General features: G+C 41.6%; 1 protein-coding gene across 7 annotated transcripts in view; it reads right to left on the bottom strand.

Annotated features, from left to right (window-relative positions):
* Positions 1-26,388, bottom strand: part of LOC119851238 (myelin basic protein) — a 184,321-nt gene extending 157,933 nt beyond the window's left edge. For 2 of the 7 annotated variants that reach the window (XM_038390774.2, XM_038390769.2), the window contains exon 1: positions 24,500-26,388. The gene's annotated coding sequence lies outside the window, so the exon portion shown is untranslated. Of the gene's footprint in view, positions 1-20,484; positions 23,687-24,499 lie in introns of those variants that run through there. The other 5 variants (XM_038390772.2, XM_043508227.1, XM_038390770.2 and 2 more) reach the window with 5 other exon arrangements.
* Positions 26,389-26,668: the final 280 nt, after the last annotated feature.

Raw genomic sequence — 26,668 nt, forward strand, 5'->3', positions numbered from 1 at the left:
AGGTGCTCCAAAGGCAGAGGTGACAGCACAATGAGTCACCTCCCCCAGAAACTTAACTTTGCATAGACAGAATAGTTCAGAAGTATGTACCAGGGTTGTCAATTAATTGCAGCTAATGCATGTGATTAACACCAAACAAATTAACTACATTAAAAAAAAAAAGTTGCAACTCACCACAGTTTTAATTGCACACTTAAATAGAATACCAATTTAAAATTAGAAATATTGTGGATGTTTTTCTACATTTTTAAATATATTGATTTCAATTACAACATAATACATAGTGTACAATGCTCACTTTATATTTTTTATTTCAAATATTTGCACTGTAAAAAAACAAACAAAATAAATAGCAATTTTCAATTCACCTCATAAATTCACTCAGTCCTATTTCTTGTTCAGGCAATGCTAAGACAAAAACGTTTGTTTAGATTTATGAGAGATAATACTACTCACTTCTTATTTAAGTCACCTGAAAGTGAAAAAAGGCATTCACATGGCACTGTTGTAGCTTGCGTTGCAAACATCCATATGCCACTTCATGTTTTGACTTGTAGGCTAAAAAGTTTTACATTGTTTTGTGTTTGAATGCCGTTATGTAAAAAGAAATAATTCTACATTGTAAATTACACTTTCACGATAGAGATTGCACTACAGTACTTGTATGAGGTGAACTGAAAAATACTCTTTTCTTTCTTTATATTTTTTTATAGTGCAAATATTTGTAATCAAAAAGAATATAAAGCTCTGAACTTTTCAAGCAGCGGTGCGTGTTTATACCAATTCCTGGACCACTAATTCAGCACAATCTTTTTTTGAAGCATCGATACAGGATACTACAGTCAGAAAAAATTGATAACTAGCATAAACACTTGTATGAACTATGCATTATTATTCCAACTTTCATGGGGGGAAGCGGGGGCACAAAGGGAAGTCAATTAGTGTGCAGAACCTTCCATAAAACGGCTCAGTTTTTAACTATAATGAGGTTGATCAATTTGCATGCTATGAAGTTGTACTAGTATTTTCAAGATATTTTCAAATGGTTTTAAAATATATTTTGTATTAATGGAAATAGGAATATTACAATTCTCAGTGCGTTTGGTTAGTTGGGAAGCATGTTGTAGCAAGGGCTCTCCTCCCCAGACACACTGTGGATAGCCCCCTTTGCAGTGGTGGGCAAAGGCTCATTGCATCCTCTGCTTCCCCTTGTGCACTGCCTGGCTGTACACAATTTTGCCCTTAATATTTTGCATTTGATATTTTTAAACCATACATTACTTTTGCATGGGAGGGCTTGCCTTGATAATGTTAAGATATTAATTCTTTTATTTTTGGAGACTATCCAATACATTCAATACCACTATTCAGCACCTTCCATTCACCCTTTTAAAAAAAAAAAAATCTATCAGTAAAGCCCCTACCAAGTAGTTATTCATATAAATCAGTTACATCTGGGCTGGTGGGCTAAAATCTCCCAAAGCTTTCCCCAAAAGCTATCTTATTATAGTACATACATTACAGCACAGAAAATATTATAGGTCTCTTCTTGCCAAATAAGGACATTGAAGAGTATTAATTAAAAACATTTTACTTTAATAAAACAAACTGAGTAGAACTAACCACAGAAATTTCTCTTTTTACGATTTCCTATAAACATTTTAATTGGCTTGGGTTGACATGAGTTCATACCTCTTAAATCCACTTTGTAATTCAGACAAAACCATTAAGTTTCACTTGTTTTTGGCATCAAAAAAAGTGAAAGAGATTTTTTGAAGAGTTTAAATGCTAACCCACGAATCAGTCCAGATTTCCTCAAAGTTCTGTCTCACAAAACTTTTGACAACTTGTCCTCAGTTTGTAACTAAACAAACAAGTGTGAGAATATATACACTATTTTTTGTTTTTTTTTTAAATCAGTAGCAGGAAACCAGAGAGTAGGAGTTGTAGAGCAAAAGATCTAAAGTGAAGTAGAGGAGATTTGCTTTAGGTTTTCCTATTTTCTTTATTCTAATACAATTTCTGGGTCAGCATTAGAAGAAACAGTAACTGATTCTTTACCATTGTCACAAAACCACCATGCGAGTTTTGCAGTTTCAGATTTCACTGTAGATTTTTCACACTTCTCTAATGCTGACAGAATGATTCATTTTATTATCTTTTTTCTCAGGGTATGTCTACAAGAGAAACGTAAGTTGACCTATATAAGTAATTACTGCAGTGATGCACATAGGAGCAGTGGAAGCTCCCTAAAAGTGGGAAGGCCACCAGCGCCCATACCGTGCTCCCTCCCATGCCGCTCCTTCCCCCCTCCCCACCCCCGAGGCCCAATCCCCCACTCACTCCTTTCTCCCACACTCTCCTCCCCTCCCTTCATCACTCGCCTTTATGGCCAGTATATCCTCCCACTTTTAAAAGTGATGGGGCCATGGACCCTAGGCCCTGCCTGTTCTAGCGCTCTTGGGTGCATGTTCACACTACCTTCCTGGGGTTGGTAGTGTGCGTCCACTCACCTAAGAGGCGCAGTATGGGAAGCGGAGGGTGCTGTCTCTTAGCTCTGCTGGCAGCTCCCTGCCAGGAGCTTGGCTCCTCCACAGCCTCCCGGTGGCCTGGCCTCCTCTGCTCCCAGAAGCCAACCAGGGTTTCTCACCTCCTGCTTCCCCACTGTGGGTGGGTGGAAGGGGAGGGGAAGCCCACAGAGCTTCTCAACCCCAGGAATTGGGGTCCTGTTTCCCTGGCTTCTATCAATTTCACAGCTCCATGAAATTAACAAGGCTGCCCGGCTCCACCTGGGGAGAGTGCAGGGGAGGCTTCTCACCCCACCTGGCAGTTGGGGTGGGGTGCGGTGGGGCAGGGCAGTCACCCAGCTTTCCAAGGGAGAGCCTGCTGTGAAACTGACAAGACAGCCAACACCTGATGTAAGGAACGCAGTGTCTACACGGACACTACATCACCCTAACTACACCAACATAAGCTTACACCTCTCATGGAGGAGGAGTTATGATGTCAGTGCCCTACTGCACTGACATCAGTGGGATGAAAGTTGCAGCATAAACACTGACATAATTAAGTCAGTATAAGCTGCCTAATGTCGACATAACTGTGTCGTATAGCTAGAACAGTGATACACAGGGTTAACAACCACCAAAGACAAAAAACTCAAAACATGCTATTTTTTTGCCAACCAGATGTTCATTTTTCATTGTTTCTGAACGTTAGATGATATTTTATTCTAAGCAGAAGAGAGCTTCTATATATCACTGCCTATAAACAAATTAATTTTGAAATCATAAATCAAGCTGAAGAGGATTCATTATTATGATCCAGAATACAGACGAACATGTGTTCAGAGAATAGGGCTACAAGAGTGAGACCCAGCATACTGCTGAACCTTAAATATACAAATCCCCACTCCCATCTCCTTGCCAGCAAAAATGGTGAAACATAACATTTGCTGGAATTCTGATGCATATCTACATATAAATACATGCAGACACATACACTAGTGATCCTACATAGCTCTAACTGAAACAAAACAGTTTTCTAAATATGCTTCTATTTGATTTTCAAGCAAAAGTGTGTCATGACTGACATTAAGCCAGAGCTCTTAAGGATCACGCTGTATGTGCCAGCTGGCAACAAACACTCCTCAGCATTTCTCTCCATCTGGAATTGGCAATTTCCTGCCTCAGTCTCTCTGCTGATCATTTTAATCTTCTGTACTTCATACGAACTGGTACTATTTCTGTGAGTCTTGCTAGTCACTCGCCTATTTTGGACTCTTCGCTGTGAATTATCATTATGCCAGTGACAACCATATTTATTTCATTCTTACAGATGGCCTTTGTTCTGTCAACACAGGTGGCAAAAGGAAAAGACATGAATGTGGCAGAATTTTATGTTTTGAATTTATCCCCTGGTTTTATCTGATGGCAGCTTGTTAGACGTTCTTCTCCAGAAATGTGAGTTTTAATGACCCTTGATACTACATTATTCTACAGGAAGGACCCAAAACTAATTACTAATGCATTACTAATGTCATATACAGCATTCTAGACCACTATTGCAAAATACTGTAGTATTTATCTGTTTGCTCTTTTAATAAGAGGGCCTCTGTCATTTGTGCCACTTTCAGTAAGGATAAATATTTAAATTTATTCAATCCCTTTCAAGCAAGAGGATCCCAGTACTTACAGGCAAAATGCAGCCATCTTTGGAATGGAAGAAACTTTGGAAGAGGAAATGACTATCGCATTACTCAATTGATGCTACAAGCGGACTTTTTAAGTAGGCAGAATGTAATTATCTAGTTGGAATTTAGCCAGAGCATTGGAGTTAGCTTTTTGCAGTTACAGAGGTGTTATCATAAGATCTTTAGTATCATAAGTAAGTTTGACACCTCACTAGCAAGGCAGATGCTGTTCACTTTTTTTTAATCTACTCAGAACAGTCATTTGACTGTAAACATGGATGCTTGAAATCCTTCTTGTATATACACACAAAAAACCCACACAATTAAAAACACACGGAGACACCAGAATGAATTTGGTCTCATTATGTCCATACTATATTTATGGGCTGATCTGTGCTTAATTTTACTCATGTGAGCAGTATTTACTCATGTATGTAGTCACACTGAAGTCAATGAGATTATTTGCATGAGGAAGGCGGTGCAGGCTCAGCCCCTCTGTCACATATGCCACCAATATTATTGCAATGCACACGATTATAAAATTATATAACTGCTTTCTTTCCCAAGCTCTGGTATTCCTTTCAAATGTAAGTAAGGAAGCCGCTGACTCTGAATTCTTTATATAAACAAAGACACACACACACACACACACACACACACTCAATTGAATATTCTGGCAATTTTGTTACATCAGCATTCTAATCTTACATTCTAAGGGTTGAATTTATTTACTTAACTGGAAAAAAGAAAATATTTCTACTAGAAGTTATTTAGACTTGGCATGCAATTTTATACTTCAGAAATAATCTGTGGCAAAACAAAACAGCAAAATAGAGGAGATGAACATTTATAAAATACCCTTAAATCTGTCACAGAATTTTTATATGTTAACACCTTACCCCTCCCTGCACCCCCTTGACACCACCGAAAGTGCAGTCCTTATTTTGAATATTTTTATCTGATATCTATTCTGGTGGGTGAAGACTTCAGTACATAATGTAATCAGAGAAACGCATGCGCTAAGATTTGGGACATACTACAAGATAATGCCAAAAAGCGCTTTCTTTGAAAATAAAAAGAAAATATGAGCCCATCGTTTAATTCATACACTGGCTCAGCATATAATTCTGAGCATACTGTGCAACAGTTGTTTACTGGCAGTTATCTTTCCATCTCATGTCTGACCAGTCTGTTGCAATTACATTTCTAAGATACAAACTGAACCCCTTTTAGAGTGCACATTAGTAACAGTCCTGTCATTTCTCATGGGAGGTTACCATGAGAAAAACGTCATGAGATATTCACAGCCTAACTTTACAGATGGCACTTTAATGTTCATTAAAATGTCATCCACCATGACTTGAATACTTGAGGGTTTTCATAGCCTAAATTATAATGCATGGCATAAAATGAGCATCTACAAAGTTCGACTTTGATTGTGTGGTAGAATCACTTTCACAAAATACATAAAGTTATCCTTATTCATGGTCTCAGTTTACCAAAAAGCAAGAGGAGGCAGACATTTAAGATACGACAAGTGATGAGCTGCCAAAATCTTAACCTCTGGTTGCCTCCTCACCCCACGAGGGGGTCGTGGCCCGTCCCCGCCCCCCAGGACTCCTGCCCCATCCAGCATCCCATGTTCCTTGATGCTCTCCCTGGGACCCCGCCCCATCCACCCCCCTCCCCAGACCCCTGAATGCTCCCCAGAACCGGGCAGGAGGGTCTCATGGGCCACTATAGTGGGCCACCGTGCCCCGCACCCAAGAGCCAGAGGGACCTGACGGGGGGTGAGGTGGGGAGTCCCAGCAACACTTAACTGGGGCGGCTCCCAGGAAGGGAGGCAGGTCCCTCTGGCTCCTAGGGGCGGGGTAGTGTAGCTTGTGGGGGGGGGGGGGAAGAGGAGGAGCAGCTGCTCCCTCCTCCGATCACAACAAAAGTGGTCCTTAGGCACAGACTCTGTGGGTCCCCCCCAAGGTCAACCCCCCCCGGCATCTCCCTCAGGCAGCCCCAGGATCCAGCCCCCACCCCTCGAGCATCTCCCTCAGGAGCCCCCCATGGGGAACATTTGTTGGGTGCAAAGCCCCCACCAGCAGCTTCCCGCCCCGCACCCGGCCCCAGCTCACCTCACCTCCCCTCCGCTCCACCTCCTCCCCTGCTTCTCTGCCCCCTCCCCCGGCTTCCCGCGAATCAGCTATTCGCACAGGAAGCCAGGGAGGGCTGAGAAGCAAGCAGCAGCTTCGCACTCAGGCCCAGGGAGGTGGAGGTGAGCTGGGGCAGGGAGCGGTTCCCCTGCGTGCCCCCCTCCCCCTGGGTTACCTGCTGCGGTGCAGGTGGCCCTCCTTACGCCCCCCTCCCCCGCTCACCCTCCAGGGGAGCCACTGCCTGCTTCTCAGCCCTCCCAGGCTTTCCGCACGAACAGCTGATTTGTGGGAAGCGGGGGGGGCGAAGCAGAGAGGGGCGGTGCATTCGGGGCGGAGGTGAGGTGGGGCTGGGGAGCTGCCAGTGGGTGCTCTGCATCCACCAAATATTCCCCATGGATGCTCCAGCCCCAGAGCACCCCCGGAGATGGCACCTAAGGCACCACTTTTGGCCGGTTGTCAAATTTAGAAGCCCTTTTACAACCGGTTGTCCAGATTCCAGCAAACCGGCGCGAACCGGCTCCAGCTCACCACTGGGTAGGACCCTGAAAGATGCAGAGTGCATCTTGTGAGGTTTTAGACATGCTCAGCTCTCAGTGTAATCACTGGGAATTGATCACGCTTAGTACCAGGCAAGCTGTGCTCAGCATCTTGCAGGAGGTTGTTCTTTCAGACAACAGAATGCGTTCAGCTTTGCCAACTCTCAATTTTTGTTGCGAGTCTCGTGATATTTGGTGTTTTTCCTTGAAGTCCCAGCTCTTGGGTGACACAATTACATGACAATCTCAGTGTTCACTGTTAAAAAAAGTAAGTTTCTAGTTCTCATGGTTGCAGAGAAAAGTTTTAAAGCATGAGCCTAAAGGCTCAAAACCAGAAGGCAAATAAAAAGAACCCAAAACATTAAAAAAAAAAAAATAGATGTTTAAGCTAGTATTATGATTTTCTGGGAATTAACTCATTTTTAATGCCTGGGGTTGGCTACACTTCTGAACCCAAAAGTCATCTCAGTGGCACAGAAATCATACAAATAGAAAATCAGAAGCCACACCATAAGAGGGAAAGGCTACAGATTATCATTATACTATTTGTATTTGATATCATCCTCTCTCCTATTATGGAACATTTTAAAATATATAAAAAATCCTGAGCATTGTGGTCTGCATCAAATGTACCAGACACTACTATATGCCATCAACAGGCATACATCTCTGTTGCTGCTATATGTTATCTTTATTAAGGGTGTTTGCCCTTTTTACTGAAGCCCCGCAGAGGAACACCACACTACACAGAACAAAAAGATGAAAAACAAAAGACCTTGCAAAGCAAATCATGATTACAAACAGTGAGGGATAGCATTTCAGCACCTCTCCAAAACTTGTATCATACATAAAACGTACACATTTCTCCAGTACATACAATGCAACCGCAACTCTGCTTTTGTGGCTACTAGTTCAAGTCTCCCCAAGGACTAAAATTCCACCTGCAGTGACTTGGTTAATAAAGAGATTCTATCATTCAGGAACAAGAGAAACAGCACACAAACGGTAATACAATTTTAATATAGGATCATCTGATTCTCGCCAACCAGGGAAAGAAAAAAAAAAGACTGCAATCCACAGTTCACAAGTCAGCATTACTGTTTTGCAAGCCAAAATTAAGACTAGCTTTTCAATGGCAACAGTTCAATAGCTTCTGACACTAACTGTTAAAAATTTAAGGGTAGGTTTTTTTGGGAGGGTTAGCTTTGTTTTCTTTATTACAGGCTCTGTTCCATTGGACAAGGTTATCTTTCAAAAAGAAAAAAAGCCGTGGGGGGGGGGGGAGAGTGGAATTATTCCCTCACCTCCAGGTGAATAGTGCTGAGTCAGATTGTACTGATGACAGCTATGCAAAAACTTTAGTACATATCTCTACTTTCCACAAACAAGTCAGGGCAAAGCAATAGTGCAGATAAAAGGTTTCAAAAAGTCAGTGTTAGGAAATAGGTTTCAGAGTAGCAGCCGTGTTAGTCTGTATTCGCAAAAAGAAAAGGAGTACCGGTGGCACCTTAGAGACTAACAAATTTATTAGAGCATAAGCTTTCGTGAGCTACAGCTCACTTAGGTTCTATTTGCAGCAGCCACAAATTGTATTTAACAAGAAGCCCCCAGAAAATGACACAGTAGCAATCATCACTTCGGTCAAACCTTGGAGAGGAAGCATATTGAAGAGTAAAATCCTAATTCCCCAACAAGAGCCAAAGTATCTGGTAAATAAAATTATGTTTTCTTTTAAATGTCAGTTCTGAAACTAAAATTAAAAAAAATGCCATGAACAAAACGTCAATATTTCATTCTCCTTCTGCTTTCCTAAAAGAAACACTGGGAAGCTGCCCACCTCGGGAAAGGCAGCACTGGTGCTGCTGACACATGAATCTCTCCAGGCAAGTATAAGCAAAATTAGGCCTTTTCATAATTATTGCTTCATGTCCATTCTTGTAGGTACAGATTCTCCTGTTGAACTAAATTACTTGAGGAGCTGATCAGAGTTCCAGTCATCAAATGCCTAATTATAATATTTTTCAATGATAAATTGCCTGAAAGACCAAATTAAAACAGCTTGTCTCTCTCATCAACAGAAATTGGTCCAATAAAAGATATTGCCTTGTCTCTCAAATTAAAATAGTACAGCTCAGTGTCCTGATGGTGGAGCTCTATACTCTACAGAATTTGATTCCCACCGCTAGTCATTAATTTTTCAAGAAGGCAGAGGCTGGCAGTGCTAGAAAACCAGCATGTAGGCTCCAAAACTCAAAGGTATTGGAAATTAATAGGCAGCAGGTTTAAAACAAATAAAAGGAAGCATTTCTTCACACAACACACAGTCAACTTGTGGAACTCCTTGCCATAAGATATTGTGAAGGCCAAGACCATAACAGGGTTCAAAAAGAACTAGATAAATTCATGGAGGATAGGTCCAGCAATGGCTATTAGCCAGAATTGGCAGGAATGGTGTCCCTAGACTCTGTTTGCCAGAAGCTGGGAATGAGCGACAGGTGATGGATCACTTGACGATTACCTGTTCTGTTCATTCCCCCTAGGGCTCCTGGCACTGGCCACTGTCAGAAGACTAGATACTGGGCTAGATGGACCTATGGTCTGACATAAATTCTTATGTATTTAGGTGTCTAACTCCCATTGACATCATTTTGAGGTTCTGGTCATGGAGATTAAGGAGCTCCGTATTATTATCATCAGAGATTTGTATAGCCTATAGCAAATTGTCTGGGTCAAGTGCATGGCTTAGTTTCAGACAAAACCACAACTCCCTAATATTTCATGTCTTGAGTTATATTGGGTAATTGTTCATCAACTCCAAAGGCTCTCAAAGATAAGATACTGCAGAGTTCCAGTCCTATTCCTTAATGCTCTTCTTGTAAATTGGGCCATTTTGGGGATCAGCAAGATGACTTTGGCCCAGATTTTTAATGATACTTAGGCATTGCTGCAGTCGTCATAGCAACATCTGATTTAGAAGATCAAGTCTCATTTTAAAAATATTTTTAGGACTGATGAACCTAAATCTTAAATTCCTAAGTGCCTAAATTCCTTCTAAAAATGAGAAAGGTTCGTAAATCAGTTGGACATTACAACACTGAGCACAGGAAAACCTAGATACCTTTAAAAATCTGTATGGAGGGTTGTTGTAGCTGGTCCCAAAATATTAAAGGTCAGTGAGGTAATATCCTTTATTGGACCAACATCTACTGGTAAGAGAGTAAGCCCAAAAGCTTGTCTCTCTCACCAATAGAGCATGGCCCAATAAAAGACGTTACCTCACCACTTTGTCTCTTTAAAAATTTGGACCTATGGCTGCAGTGCTATCAGAATGTTGATGACACTAAGGTTTATTACTAGATATGTAGATTTTAAGATCAGAAAGGACCATTAATTAATCTGTTCTTAGGTCCTGCATAACACAGGCCAGATAATTTGTGCCTCCATCTCAACTGATCCAGCAGGCAGAGTTGAAAGACTAGTCCAGCATGTGGCTGAAATTGAGGCACTGATGTGACCGAACTGCTCAATCCAGACAAGATGGTGGTGTTGCTGGGAGATTGGGAGAAACAACCAGAAGAGCTGGCAAAAATAATATCTGCCCTATGACTGAGGTCACTCAATTCACATTGCTAACTGGAGTTTACAACTTGGCTGTCAGTCTAGACTAATAGGTGCACTTGGAAGGTCACATGCCAGAAGTGGTAAGAAAGGCATTTTACAAACTGTGCCTGGCTAGGCGGGGCCAGCCTTTTGTTTTGGATGAGGATCTTGCTACTATCACCTGTGCCTTTGTCAATCAAGATTAGATTGTCACATTAGATTACAGCAACCTTGTCTACATGGGACTACATCTTAAATCAACTGAGAAGCCGAAACTGGTGCAGGAGGCAGCTTCCCACTTGATTTGCAGGACATCCCACAGAAAGCACATGATACCTGCCCTCAGGGTTTTGCACTGGTTTACTGTGAACTTCTATAATAACAGGTTTCAGAGTTGCAGCCCTGTTAGTCTGTATTTGCAAAAAAGAAAAGGAGTACTTGGGGCACCTTAGAGACTAAAATTTATTTAAGCATAAGCTTTCGTGAGCTACAGCTCACTTCATTGGATGCATCGGATTTTTGTATGGTGTTTGTTTTGACCAATGAAGCTGTGATAAATGAATGGGGCGGGGGGGAGCTCCCTTTTATGGGCACCCAGCCAGCCAGTAGCTACAAAATCCCTCTTAGTAGCTATTCTCTAATTGCTCTACTTCTAAAGGGTTAAAAAGTCTCACTGATATGCACAGGTAAAAGGAATTGAGTGGGCACCTAGCCAAAAGAGCCAATGGGAAAGCTAGAACTTTTTTAAATTGAGAAAAGACTCCGCTTTTGTCTGTCTGTTGTTGTTCTCCCGGGGACAGGTGGACAGGGTAGCAGCTATACTGCAAGAAGCTTGGGCCAGGTATGAAAAAATCATTGGTATCTTACCTAGAAACTACTCATTTAAAACCCCACATATGTAAGTAGATCAGGAAATGTCTAGGAAGATGCAATTAGGTTTATCCCTTTTATTTCTTTATGGCTTGTGGATTCCTCTGTGCTAACCCCAGGTGCTTTTGTTTTGCTTGTAAACTTTAAGATGGACCTCCAGAAGCTATTCTTGGTGCTTAATCCTTGTAGTTGCTCTTTTAAAAATCTAGCAATAGCCTGAGTTCCCAGATGTATTTCTTTCTTTTTTTCTTAAGAAAATTTACCTTTAAGAACAGAACTTGACTTTTGTGTCTTAAGAGGTTTGTGAACATATTTAATTAGCTGGTGGCAACAGCTGATTTCTTTTTTTTTTTTTCCTGTCTCTCAGCTCTTCCCTGGGGGGGCTTGAGGGTACCCCACAGGAAGGAATTCCCAAGTGCGCCTTCCTGGGCTCTCAAAGGGGTTCTGCACTTGGGTGGTAACAGCATCTACCAATCCCAGGTCAGAGAAAAGTTGTAACCTTGGAAATAATACAAGCCTGAAGTGGCAAGTATTAATTTTTAGAGTCCTTGTGGTCTCCCACCTTCTGCTCTTGAAGTGCCAGAGTGGGGAAATTAGCCTTGACAGACGCACTAAATGGCCCTGGACCATCCTACCTGAGAGATGGCCACTGACACCATGATACCCTGCCACAGGTGGTTGCGCTCATGTTAGAATCAATTTGATATAACAGAGGAGCAGTAGCTGGCAGGGTATTCTCTGTAAGGACTTTAGGGCTCTGAAATGCACTCCCCACCGCAGTCTGAAATAGCCTTATTTGCTGACTTTCAGGACATGTTACAGAGCCCATTTGTTTCAGTTGGCTTTTGAAAACTAGTAGAGGGTGTTGAATGGGGGTGTTAGCATTTATATGCTGCTTCTTAGTAGAAGAGGTGAGTTTTACTGTGTTTGGTTTTGTAATTTTAAATAACTAGCAGAATGCTCACAGCCTGTGAATAGGCTTTGTTTAATTTCTTCTACATATCAAGGAAATAAATATTTTTTTGGGAGACAATTAAAGATTGTGTTTGTACTTTACAAATCCTAAATCTAAAGGAAAAATCTGAAGTCGAACAAAAATTAGTATAACTTTTCATGCTCTCCTGCATATACTCACAAGAAAGATCAGAATGAAACAAGTGAAAACATGTAACCAATCATGGGGAACTTGTAAGAATCTTCGGTTGTTGTTAATTAATGTATTCTTTTTTCTACCGAATAGCGAAAATGAAGGATCAAGAGCACAGGTTAAGACTGGATACAGTGCACATAGGTGATGCACAAGCTTTGTCCAGAATAGCGCTACAATTGCATCTTAATGCTGACCTATAATACACCCTTTTCCACTAGCCCTGCTCCTGCTCCCTCCCCTGCCCATTACCAATCAAATATTGCTAACCATGCCAAACTGTGTGACTGTGCCAACTTGTAATACATTTTAAATAGGGATGAGACTGAGTCCAAATTCATTTTCACTTGTGACCCAAAATTTTGAACTCAATTTAGCAAATGTACTAAACAAATACATCTTAATATGCTGAGCCTTTTAATATATACACCAATTATTACATTATTCTTTAAAGTGTTCACTGCAATTTTTTTTATTTTGTCCTCCCTCCCCCATTTTAGGATCAGAATAGTTAGAGGCAAAAAAACTGCTTACATCCTTGAGTCCACCTTCCTGCAAGGGCAGGATATTAAACACACTGATTTAGGACACTAAAAAGACTAAAAAACACTGACACTTTCAAAAATGTAAAAACACACCACCATACAATTCAAGTTGTTTTAAAGAAAATCCTACTTTCTCAAAGGTGTAAAACAAGGATAAAACATTGTACTCAAAGGAAACAGAACTGAGAGTATTATGGGTTAGTAACTTAGAAAAAAAAATGGCTCCATATTGTATCTTAGAGAGAGAGAGAGAAACCCTGATTTATTTACCTTTTCAAACTTACTACCTCTCGTTTTCTCCCTTTCTACTGCCCTAACGTTATTTCTGAAGACAGAGTAATCAATGGCGACATGAAGCTTATACGGAAAACTTCACCAATAGAATTACTTCAACTTCATTTGAAAAGTTACTCTGCTGGGCTGTGTCCACGATGTACAACCATGCCAGAGAGTAGAGCTGGGATTTCATGGATTACTGCCATTAACAGGAGGCTACAGATGGAGCTACACCAGTTGATAGCAAGTGAAGATCTGGCCCAGGATTTTTAAACCAACCATTTAAAAAAAAACAAAAACAAAAAAAAAAAAAAACACATTTTGGGGTTCAGCAGTTTATACCAAAACTGAGCAGAATAATACAACTTTTGGCTTAATTAATCCTATTTTGTAATTTCTTCATGGCCAAGAATGTTTTCCTTTGTACCTGTAGAGTACCTGAGTCTTTTAATACAAATGTGTACTACACTGCATTCTGGCTTATCGGGTGAAGGTTAAAGCTTGTATAAATCGACCTGTCACATGCCTCAATCAATGAGGATCTCACAACTGGAAGTATGCTGCATAGCAAACAGACACAAGGCTGACTGAAACCTGTTGAGTAGGCTAACAGGGTGTATTAAGCAATTTATTAATAAGAAGATCAGCTCTTAACATGGTTAGGAGAGGTTTTAAAATTTTTTTCTTGACAAGAGTGTAATTCCTTGTTCAACAGAGCTAAGAGAACTGCCACGTTTCCATCTACCCAATTAGCTTTCACTGTCTTATTCTAAAAGCATATGGATGAATTCCCAATTTGTATTTGTTATGAACACAAAGCAACTAATAGTGAAGTTATCTGGAATTGTTCAGGTGTTGTAAAAAACAAAAGAAAAAACAGCCAGGGTAAAGTCAGGTGAGAACCTGATAATGCTATATATTCAGCCTCGGTCCAGCTGAACACAGCATTCAAAACCAACTAATCAGGCAGAAGTTCAACACAAGGACTTCCATTAGGGCTTTGTTTGAGAGTGTTAGTCTCTAAGGTTCCACAAGTACTCCTTTTCTTTTTGAGATTGTTATTGCTTTTCATATCAGAAGGTAAGATCAGAGGAACTTCTGTATGCAACACTAATACAGCAAAACAGATTCGCCAGAGGCAAAGAAAATACACAATGTCTTAGTTGATGTCTGATCACAACATCTGATAGTTTACATTCAACAAAAACTTAAAAAAAAAAGTGGATTTACCGCATCCTTAATTTAGTGCTCACGAAAGTGAAAGCCATACACTAACATTGCCTAGCACTAAAAACAAAAAGGACCTTGCTGAGAAGTTTTTTCATAGCGTGTTGCTAATGCACTCCAATGCTGACCTACAATGTTCCTGTAGAATTCTAAACTGTTTTGAACAGAAAATTCATATCACGCCAATCCTTAGGTGGCTTTGTGATTAGGAATGTAAAATGTTAACTGGTTAACCGATAAGCATCAGTCTTACCAGTAATGTATTCAGTTAATGTATAAATGCCTAATGTGCACATTAAAAACACCGCAGCAATACCATTTCATAGCGTATGTGGAACTAGGTTCCGCACTGTTAGGAGTCAGGACCATTGCTATGGAACTGATGTCACAGGCAAAGGAACTACAGGTGCAGGAGGTGCTATAGCATCTCCCCCCCCCCCCCCCCCCACACACACACACATCCTAAATTCCCATGCCTAAGTTGTGAACTCATTCATGATTAAACATTTAACCGATACTTTTTAAAAATGCTATTTACATCCCTATTTGTGATATTGGCAAAAACCTATTAAGGACTAGGTTTAATTTGTACAATACTCATTTGTGACCTAAACCACTTTCCAAACCCATGTCTATAGAGATTAAACGTTTAGCCACTATGCCACCCAGGTGCGGCCTGTAATATTAAATGACACTTGAATAAGCAGGTACCATTTAGATAATTATAAATTTTTCACTGACCGAAAGATGTATCATTCGGATATAGTATTATCTAGTCTTTATTGGTAAAAATAGACATCTTGGTTTAGGCCCAAGATATCAGTTTGACTTTATAAAAAATGTCTACAACATAATATGATCAATAAAATTAATATTTAATTAGAAAAAGAAAATCAAAAAAATTGCAACCCGATACTTTTCTTTCACAGCATTTTTACCTTGGTGGATCATAGTTAAATTACACTCTATCAACACCCATTACATTTTTTTTTTTATCTGTAAAGCCATGAGAACTTCCAGATGTTTAAAATGTTTAAACATTACTGTGCAGTGTTGTGAAAAATATCACAGTATTGACTAGAAATAGCCTATATACAAAATTCCAACTCTCTAACGTGAGAGAAATGTTAAAAAAAAACATACATACAAATATTCATAAGTAGTTAAATGTATATATTAGGGCTGTCGATCAATCGCAGTTAACTCAAGCAATTAACTCAAATTGTGATTAAAAAAATTAATCGCGATTAATCGCAGTTTTAATCACACTGTTAAACAATAGAATACCAATTGAAATGTATTAAATATTTTTGCATATTTTTCTACATTTTCAAATATATTGATTTCAATTACAACACAGAATACAAAGTGTACGCTGCTCACTATTTTATTACAAATATTTTCACTGCAAGATGATAAAAGAAACAGTACTTTTCAATTCACCTCATACAAGTAACGTAGTGCAATCTTACAAATGTAGATTTTTTTTTTTAACATAACTGCACACAAAAACAAAACAACTTTAGAGCCTATAGGTCCACTCGGTCCTACTTCTCATTCAGCCAATCGCTAAGACAAACAAGTTCATTTACATTTATGGGAGATAATGTTGCCCACTTCTTATTTACAATGTCACCAGAAAGTGAGACCAGGCCTTTGCATGGGACTTGTGTAGCTGGCATTGCAAGCTATTTACGTGCCAGATATGCTAAACATTCATATGCCCCTTCATGCTTCGGCCACCATTCCAGAGGACATGCTTCCATGCACATGACACTCATTAGAAAAAAAAAATGCCCACTATCCTCCCGGTCAATCAGGCCATAATCGGGGTGTCATCTTCAACTCAATCCTCACATTCAGGCTGTGTGTTAATCTTGCTGCATTTTCCTGAATAACTCCTCTAAGATTATGGCCTTTCCTCTGTGTCCACACAACTGAAATTCTCATCCAGGTTCATCATCATCATCTTGTGTCTACACTAGTGCAACTTCCTTTTCTCTGGTCTTGACAATCTCGTATTATGCCACCTCAATCTCTTCAAAACATTGCTGAGTGTGACATTTTTCAGATTTGTTACTTCAATCACATCACTCCTCTCTTTGACTCACTCTTCTCTATTACATCAGGCAAACTATGTCTTAATTTATAAAGCTCTTTACAACCTACAACAGCTCTGCTCCACCTACCATCTTTTGTACACTATCAAGATGTCTACTCAACTCTGCTTTGTCTATGACGCTGGCCTTCACCACCCATCTGTTAATTTCCAAACAAGCACCTTTGCTCTCGCTCTCATGCTGCCCCTTATGCATACGAGTTGCTCTCTGTAACCATCTGCAAAGCCACCGCATTTTCCTTGTTCAAATCCTTCCTTAAAAACACCCATCTGCTGTGATGCCTACAAAAAAAACTTGAATGGTTTAGCAGCTGATGTGCTTATCATGTCGATCAGTATTATCTCACTGTTTCCTTGTGCTTCCCCAATCTGTTTGTGGCATGCACCTGTTGTCTCTCATCTTACACTTAGATTGCAAGTGCCTCGGGGCACAGACAGTCTTTGTTAAACGTCTGAACATTGTTTAGCACAATGGGGCTCTGCTCCATGCCTGGGGCCCTGTGTTCACCCATAATACAAACAACTACAAGAGTACCACTGACTTCAGTAGGAATTTGATCAGGTTCTCAAAAAAAAAAAAGCTTGGCTTTTTATATCGACCACTGAATTGTCAATATTTTAAACTGTTTGCGGCAGCTAGTGTTCCCCACAGGATGAGCATTAATACAATACGGATATATTATTGCAAATATATCACTGAGATTTAATATCATCCACCTAGGCTTTTCTACCAAGCCCATCTTTCCAGTATCTAAGGCTCCAGATCAACAAAGCATTTAAGCACATGCTTACCTCTACCCTAATTGAGCACTTAAGCACCCGCTGTGACTTCCTCTCTGCTTCTCCATCCTATTGTTCATACCCTTACTTAAGGTATGATGTTAAGCTTTGTCTACACTGGACTTTCACTGGCAAAACTTGTGTCATTCAGGGGTGTGGGGAAAAGGAAAAAAAAAAAAAACCACCACACACATCCCCGAACTACAAAAGTTTTGCCGACTAAAAGCGCCAGTGTGAACAGCACTTTGTCAGCAGAAGAGCTCTCTTTCCGACAAAGCTACTGCTGCTCATTGGGGATGGAAGTTTTTTCTAAGCAGGAGAGCTACACGGCGTGCCTTTTATCAGCCCGGTAGTAGCGGCACAGCAGTGTTGCTAAAAGGTGCGTAGCGTAGACATAGCCTCAGACTGTGAACTTTTCAGGGCAGGGACTTTGTCATTTTGCCTGTACTGTGTACCACCTAGCACCGTTTAGGGCTAAAAAATAATAAATAATGCCCTCTCGGATCCTGTGCATAATGCAATCAGGTTCTAATCCTTCAAAAAAACCTCTCAAAACTCACTTCTTTGTTTAGTTTTTCCAATGATGACCCCACTCCTGCTTTCATTCCTAATACAGCTCCTTCAAGCCCTAAAACACAGTACTCCACTACATTAAGAAACCTGACAAACCAATATTTTAATATAGGACAACATCAAACAATGTACATAATAAAATTATGAAATAATTACTTTTATGTATAATTTTACTTTTTTACATAATAAAATTATGAAATAATTACTATTACAAAATAAAATACTTTTCCCTACCCTATTGTTTTTCATCCATTAATGTCCTTTGTTTAATTAAGGATCTGGTCTCCAGAACCTACTCCCACAAACAGCCTCACTAATTTCAGCAGAACAATCTGTATGAGAAAAAATTATTCACATGAGTAAAGCTGACAGGATTAGGTCCTTAGCTACAGAGCCTGCAAACTCTTAGACATGAGACTAGTCCCATTGAGTTCAATGGGACTGTTCACCTATGCAATTGGGTCTTAAACTATAAATGCTTACGGAAAGAGGCTTTAAAAAGCAAATATTCACCTGCAACCACACCCCACACAACAGAACCACTAACCCAGGAACCTATCCTTGCAACAAAACCTGTTGCCAACTCTGTCCACATATCTATTCAGGGGACACCATCACAGGGCCTAATCAAATAGCGACACTATCAGAGGCTCATTCACCTGCGCATCTACCAATGTGATATATGCCATCATGTACCAGCAATGCCCCCTACAATGTACATTGGTCAGACTGGACAGTCTCTACGTAAAAGAATAAATGGACACAAATCAGACGTCAAGAATTATAACATTCAAAAACCAGTTGGAGAACACTTCAATCTCTCTGGTCACTCGATCACAGACCTAAGAGTGGCTATACTTCAACAAAAAAACTTCAAAAACAGACTCCAACGAGAGACTGCTGAATTGGAATTAATTTGCAAACTGGATACAATTAACTTAGGCTTGAATAGAGACTTGGAGAGGATGGGTCATTACACAAAGTAAAACTATTTCCCCATAAAGAAAAGGAGTACTTGTGGCACCTTAGAGACTAACAAATTTATTAGAGCATAAGCTTTCGTGAGCTACAACTCACTTCATCGGATGCATTTGGTGGAAAATACAGAGGAGAGATTTATATACACACACACACACACACACAGAGAACATGAAACAATGAGTTTTATCATACACACTGTAAGGAGAGTTTTCAGAGTAGCAGCCATGTTAGTCTGTATTCGCAAAAAGAAAAGGAGTACTTGTGGCACCTTAGAGACTAACAAATTTATTAGAGCATAAGCTTTCGTGAGCTACAGCTCATTTGTTAGTCTCTAAGGTGCCACAAGTACTCCTTTTCTTTTTGTAAGGAGAGTGATCACTTAAGATAAGCCAATTTCCCCATGTTATTTCTCCCCCCCACCCCACTGTTCCTCAGACATTCTTGTTAACTGCTGGAAATGGCCCACCTTGATTATCACCACAAAAGGTTTTCCTCTTCCCCACCCCCACCCCGATTCCTGCTGGTAAAAGCTCATCTTAAGTGATCACTCTCCTTACAGTGTGTATGATAAATCTCCCCACTGTATTTTCCACTGAATGCATCCGATGAAGTGAGCTGTAGCTCACGAAAGCTTATGCTAAAATCAATTTGTTAGTCTCTAAGGAGCAACAAGTACTCCTTTTCTTTTTGCAAATACAGACTAATATGGCTGCTACTCTGAAACCTTAAAAAAAAAATTGTTACTCTTTGTTTACACTTCACACTACAGAAAAATAATAAATTTCAGCTAGATTTTGCTTATGCCAATGTACATTCATCTGAAATAAATGTAGCTGTATTTGTTTCGATGGATGAAACACATATGTGCTAATATATGAACGAACATACCTTTCAAAGAGCTCCAGAAATGTATGTAAAACATTAACAGAAAATTGAGTAGCATATGATTTTTTTTGGAAGTCTTAGAACTTTAATTTTTTAATATCTATTTATTCATGCACAAAGGCACTTGTTCATCCCCCTCCATAGACTTCAGAGCCCAAACCACAACTTCAAAGCTCTGTCAACAAAGTTATCTTTAGAGCATTCACATGAGCCCCACCAGCCCAAAGCTGTCAACCCGAGCTGGGAGGCTCGCTTCTGTGGACTGGATAGACAAACCCTTTCAAGAGTAAACCCATGTGAATTCTCAACTTTTTCAAACTTTTTTTGAACTGAGGGCAAAAAAGTCTTGGTGGGAGACAGAATGAGGTTGGGGGAGCAAACTTTTTATTTTAAATTCCTGTTCAACAATGGCCAAATGAATATTTTAGATTGAGTACTGAATACAACTACCACACAAGGAAATAATGAGTATCTGCGGCAATGAGACGCGAGTTCCTCACTCTTCCAAGTTTCCACATTTCTCCACAGAGACTGGAGGAAGTAATATGAGTTCCCCTGGGGAGACCCATTAGCTTCCCTGCCTGATCCCATCACTGTAGCTCCATTTACCTTCTAGTATATTCTAGGTCCTCAGCAGTATTGATGTCCTCCAGTGTGCAGAACTCATGAGAATTAGCACAGAGGAATCTGGCATGGCACAAGGGAGGAGCTGTGAGGTCCAGTTGCTCATTTGCTGATGTTATCACAATTTCTCTTCTACCTCCCTTGTAGAACAGGAGACACGACACAGAAGATTTGGGATTTCTCTAGGGAATTCAATTAGAGTTATAATAGCCTTCTAGGAAAATCTCTGCTGAGACAGTGGGTAGATAGGGCTCATTTACCTAGCCCTACCCCCAGCTTGTCTGCTCTTCCCTGGCATATACACTCTCTTTTAGCTCATGGGAAGAGGATATACAGATTTCTCGTTCCCACATACAAGAAGCGGCAACGCAGCATGCCAATGGCCCCCGCTGCATGTAGATCTTAGTGTAATCATTTAGCCTGACATTATTCACTAGTTTTAGGATTCACTTGGAATTTGTGTACAAAGTGAGTAAGAATAGTATATCTATCCCATCTCTAAATAAAAGCCATTACATGAACTCACTGAACTAGACATGAAACTTAAAAAGTTACTCAACCACATTCATAACTAGCAAAAGAAATAAAATCACAACATCAGTCAATCTTTCCACAAGTGACAACACACGATAGTATTAAGAAAAACAACCAGTAAGCTGTAACTGAAAAGTCAGCCAGGTCACAGTGTGGATCTAATCTACAGTGATCTCAGACAACCCTATCCTAAAATAACACTAATCTCTCTCTTCTCTCTCTCACTCAGATAATTTTTTTTAATTTAATCTGATCAGTACCAGTGCCACTAAGTTTGCAAGTCTAAAATATTTGGCAAAGATTTTAATATATGCAACACTGTGATTGTCTGCATTTGTAGTTTACTCATATCTATATTTTGGTGACAGCTATAGTTGCGGCCTACTGCACTGATCATAGAGTTATGAGTCAGGAGATCTGAAATTTAGTCCTGACTCTGCCACTGAGTAACTGTGGAACCTTGGACAAATCATTTAAGATCTGTTACCCCATCAGTGAAAACAGAAATTATACTTGTCCACGTTTGTAAAGCACTTTAAAAACCTCTGGATAAAAAATATTATATAAATTCAGTACGGAGGGAGTGGTGACAGGTACTTATTGTAATTACCGTACCTGTATTTTTGGAAGAGGATATAAGAGATTAGATGACTGTGAACCAAAGCATTGCATCTCATTCAATAGGCACATGGAGCTGGGTTTAGGAGTCACCATTTAGGAATGAAAGTCCCAAGAGAGAACAAGTTTGTTCTGACAATTCTTATTGGCATCCAAGACTAAACAGCTCAGTTTGCATATTAATTATTTAAACAAGAGTATACTGGAATGTCTAGTCATTAATTAGAACATGGTAGATTTTGGGAAACAGCCAAGGCAACAACGCTAAGTCAAACTGTGACTAGTTACTGTTATAATCTGTAGTGATTCAACTATTTTAGGCCTCAATTGTTCTTTGAGTTTCAGGGCAAACTATGAATTTAATTATTCCCCTTTTGCCCTTTACACTGTACTTGCTATAGGCCAAGTGAGGCTAATAAAATATTACATTTTATTTATGGAATTTCTCCCACCTTGGCCGAGTTGTTTGTCATGACAAAACAATAAAAGACTGAGCTATTCTTTGTCTTTTTCTCATGATATATCAGTTCCCTTTAACTGCTTGACCTCATGGTCTAATACCATCAAAGCTTAATGTAAATCCACTTAAGGCACTAATTTAAATAGTTCTTTATTCATTTGTGATCCTCTAATTGTCACATGTGCAGTATTATACTATATTCTCTTAGCTCTCAGTAAAACCTGTACAATTCTCTACCTACCCATCCATCCACTTACCCAGTTACCCATCTAATTTCTCAATGCTCACCAGTATTTAAAAAAAAGACATTAGTCATTAGTTTAAAATATGTATGAAACATATAATCCATGACTCCCGACAGCTGTGGCCAACATCTTTCTTACCAATTATTAACTACTTTGGAGATATTTTTATGTCTTCTTCGGAGTTTTTATTTTCAGCTCATATGCCAACACAAATCAATACTGTACTAAGGTAAGAGAGATGTGTTTTACTGGTTCATTATTACACATTTTGGATGACTGAGCACTTCAACCTCTTCCTCCCACTCATAAATTTCAAGTCCTTGTGCTGGGCTCTCCAACAGTTACACCACTTTATGTACCACAGTGACCTAGCAGCGTTCCACACATCTTGAATCCAAGATTGTGTTTATTAATCTCAGCAGGGTTGAAATGTTAAACTAATATTGTAAAAATCCATATAAAATTAATACATTTTAGTATATTCTAATCACTTGAGGCTCAATCCTGCTCCCATTAAAGTGAGAGGGAAATCTCCACTGATGCAGGATCAGGTCTTTGGTGTTTCTGATTTTGGTGATTTTATTGTGCCCTCTCTTTTGGTAACTTTCTCCATATATGTGGAAAAAATCAAACCCTCAAATGTAGTATCTGATCAGTTGAAAGATCGGATTGGATGCTCCCAAGGCACTATCCACTTCCCTCTGCACTTGATTTAAAATAACAATATACACATTCATCATTTCCCCATTGACTTACGAATAACTAGCACACAGATGCTGGAAACGCAAGATCAACATACCTATGGTTGCTACAGAACAAACAGGTTAACACAAAAATACTTAAAAATTGCCTCGTCCATAGCTACAAATGCATGAGCCACTTAACAAAAATCAAATAAATCCCAGAGTGAGAAATGTGATAACAATGCAATAAACGGGAGTTACTATAGAGGCTTATCCTACCCGAGATCCCAGTGCAACACACAAACAGCAAACACTTCTGACAGCAAGAGAGAAAGCAAAGGCCACCACGTAAGGAAAGACCCCAAAAGGGAGTGGGTTTCCTACCAGCGCTGACAGAAGGAACCACAAAGGCACTTACGCTGGGCGATACACCACCCTTCAGCAGCTAGCAGCGAGGGCGGGACAAGCACGTTCCTGCTACGCAGCCCAGCAGCTTTGTAAGGAAAGTATCAAGCAAAGTTCAAGAGCACGGCGAGCCTCTGGGTGGCCGGAGGCGGCCAGGTGAGCGGGCGGGAGGCTCCGCCCCCTCATTAGCTGGCGCTTGCGGCTGGGCTGCAGCTGGTTGCGCTCGGCGAGGGGGTTTGTTTTCTTTCGATTTTACTCCGCCCGGACACAGCCCCGAGCTGAAACCGGAAACCCACGGGCGTGATCCCTCAGCCTCTCGGGCTGGTGTGGCGCGGCCCGCCCCGAGGTGGGGCTGGGGCCGGGGATTCGGTTTGACAGCAAAAGCCAAGTTCAGCACGATCGCGCCACGTCTGGGGGGAGGGGGGGGCCGCTAGCCGCTCCTCACCCCCCCCCCCCACACACACATACACCCCCCCCCCCCACGCGTGAGCCCGGGCGGCGCCGCAGGTCAGGACCTGCCCTCTCCTCTGCGCGGACCCCTGCTCCGGCTCTGGGCTGCCGCCGGGGCGCTCCGCTCCCGGGATACCTCCCGCCCGACACGCAGCGCGGCTGGCTGGCGGCGGCCCCCCTCCCTGTCCCGGAAACACCTTTGCTACCAGCGCAGGAGCGGGCCAAACGGCTGGGAAGCCCAGCACGGTGCTTTACCCCTTAGCAGCCGCTGGGCAGCGAGGTGAGGCCGGGCACCTGCACCTGCACCTGCCTAGCCCGGTGCTGGGGCCGGCTGTGCCCGCACGCAGGAAGCCCGGCGGCTGTCTCTGACCCAGGGCGTGGGGGGCACCTAATAACGGAGCGGGCAGGGAGGCAAATATCACCCCCCCTCCACACACTGACAGAGCCACCACGTCCTCCCCCACGCCCCGAGCACACCGCGAACGAAGAGCCCATCGCGGTGAACGAGAGGCACGTGGGCCGCCGCCGCCGCCGCGCATGGACCCCCCCCCCCCCGGCCGCGGGGCTGAGCAGAGACACAGCCATGAAAAACAGTCACAACGCACCCAGCGCGTCCTCTCGGGCTCCGGGGTCTGCGGCATCCACCAGCGGCGTGGAGAACGACACTGGGGGACCCCCCCCCCTTTCTCCGCAGCAACCCACCCGGGCGGGGAGCGGGCGGCACCGGCTCCAGGCTGCACCCGCCGCCACGGAGGGGAGGGGAGGGGAGGGGAGAAAGCTCCCTCCCCAAGCGGAGCTCCGCGCCTCTCCCGCTAACCCTGGGCGCTTCCGTCGCTCAGCGAGGAGCTGCGGCTTTGCGATACAATTGCCGGCGCCCAGGTTCTTCCCAAGGTGGTAGCGAGCCCGGGCGCCTGCCCCTGCCCGCCGCTGCCCCAGGCAGAGAGCCGGGGCAATGTGCTGCACCTGGGCTCAGGCGGGCCGCGCGGGTGTCATGTCAGAGCTGGGCGGGGCTGCTGCGCCGCTCCAAAGCAGGAAGAAGAACGAGAAAGACACAGACAAGAAAGATGAAGCTCCTGGCTCAGCGCTTCGCGGACTTGAACATCAAAGAGCATTATGGGAAAGGAAAGCAAGGGCCTGCTCAGTCGGATAAGCTCTTCTGGGGCTGGGCAAGAGAGGCAGAAGAAACCTCACATACCTGTCATGGGTAGTGCAAGGTGTAAGGAAGCGGAAAGGAGAAAATGATATACTTCCTATTGAAAGGAAACTCTCACACACAGACTAGGACTGGAATAGATGTCAGCTCTGTGATAAATAAAGCACACCCCCCGCCTAGTGCTCTGGAAATCTTCAGGGGGCAGAGTGAATGTATTTACAGTCCTGACAAAGGGGAGCTTTCATATTAGGATCAAGGCTCTGCAGCCATATATCCCCACTAACTACACACGGAGTCACAGTGAGCATAATGGAACTACTGCTTTGTTTTCAGGATCCAGTGTTGGTAACAGTCATGGTTTTATTGCAAGTCTCCTACTACTTGGGGTGTTTCTTAAAGCTCCAGAACGAAGAGTCCTGTTATTACATTAGAGGCTCAGCAAACGTCTAGCCCTTCCAATTGTAGAGAAGAGCTTAAAAACATTGAGCCTAGAGTGTCAAAAAAAAAAAAAAAAAAAAAAAAGCAAATCAAAACCCAAAATGTATTTTAAAAAAAAAGTTTTAAGCCAAGCCGGAGTTGGAAGGCCTGCTGGCATATAAATATGTATTATCTGCACAACATTAACATAATACAGTATTTGTGCTTAATGCATCCTCCATGTGCATATATAACAGTGATGTAGCCTAGACTGGCCTACACCATGATCCTGTTAATTTATGCTACATATCCCACGGTACCTTGCCTTTGCTGAAGTAAGTCTTTGGCACAAGCAGATAGAACAAATCTATATCTTAGTACAAGCTGGGGAAGTAGCCTCACAGGTCAGTACATGGAATGCTAGTATCCAAAACAAAGATAAGGAAGAAACAAAACACGTTAGGGAACTGGAATAAACTAAGGGCTTGGATTTTAGTGATGTATAAAAGAAATGTGTAACTTACACAATCATATAAATAATACCACCTGAAAATGTAAATTGGGCAGCATACCTTCTGCATGAGGTGAACATTACATAGGACTACTCTTTAGAGACTGGTATATATAGAACCTCTTCCCCGTCTACCATCTGAATGAACATGACTGACGTTGGTTTCTGATGAAACATACTCAAGAGATCAAGTAACCAAACTGTAGTTGAGCAATTTTATTATTGCAAATTGTTTATTCAGAATTGCAGAAACAGGAAATCAGAGTCACACTTAAACACCAAAGCTCCTTTAGGCTATTATTTTTGAGCTATCCCTCTATGTGGGTCTTTGTCCTACCTTATGTCATACGTTTAGGCCTTAACAGATGGCGAAGTAGGATACGCAGCCCTCCTACTAATTCCATAATTTTTAGTGGTACTGTCAAGGTTCCTTCCCCACTCTGAACTCTAGGGTACAGATGTGGGGAACTGCATGAAAACCTCCCAAGCTTACTTTTACCAGCTTAGGTTAAAACGTCCCCAAGGTACAAACTATTTTACCTTTTGCCCTTGGACTTTCGATGCCACCACCAAACGTCTAACCGGGTTTATTATTGGGAAAGTCGTTTGGAAACGTTTTTCCCCAAAAAATCCTTACCAAACCTTGCACCCCCCTTCCTGGGGAAGGTTTGATAAAAATCCTCACCAATTTGC

Source organism: Dermochelys coriacea, chromosome 2 (assembly GCF_009764565.3).
Source record: "Dermochelys coriacea isolate rDerCor1 chromosome 2, rDerCor1.pri.v4, whole genome shotgun sequence".
In the NCBI taxonomy this organism is placed as follows: domain Eukaryota; kingdom Metazoa; phylum Chordata; order Testudines; family Dermochelyidae; genus Dermochelys; species Dermochelys coriacea.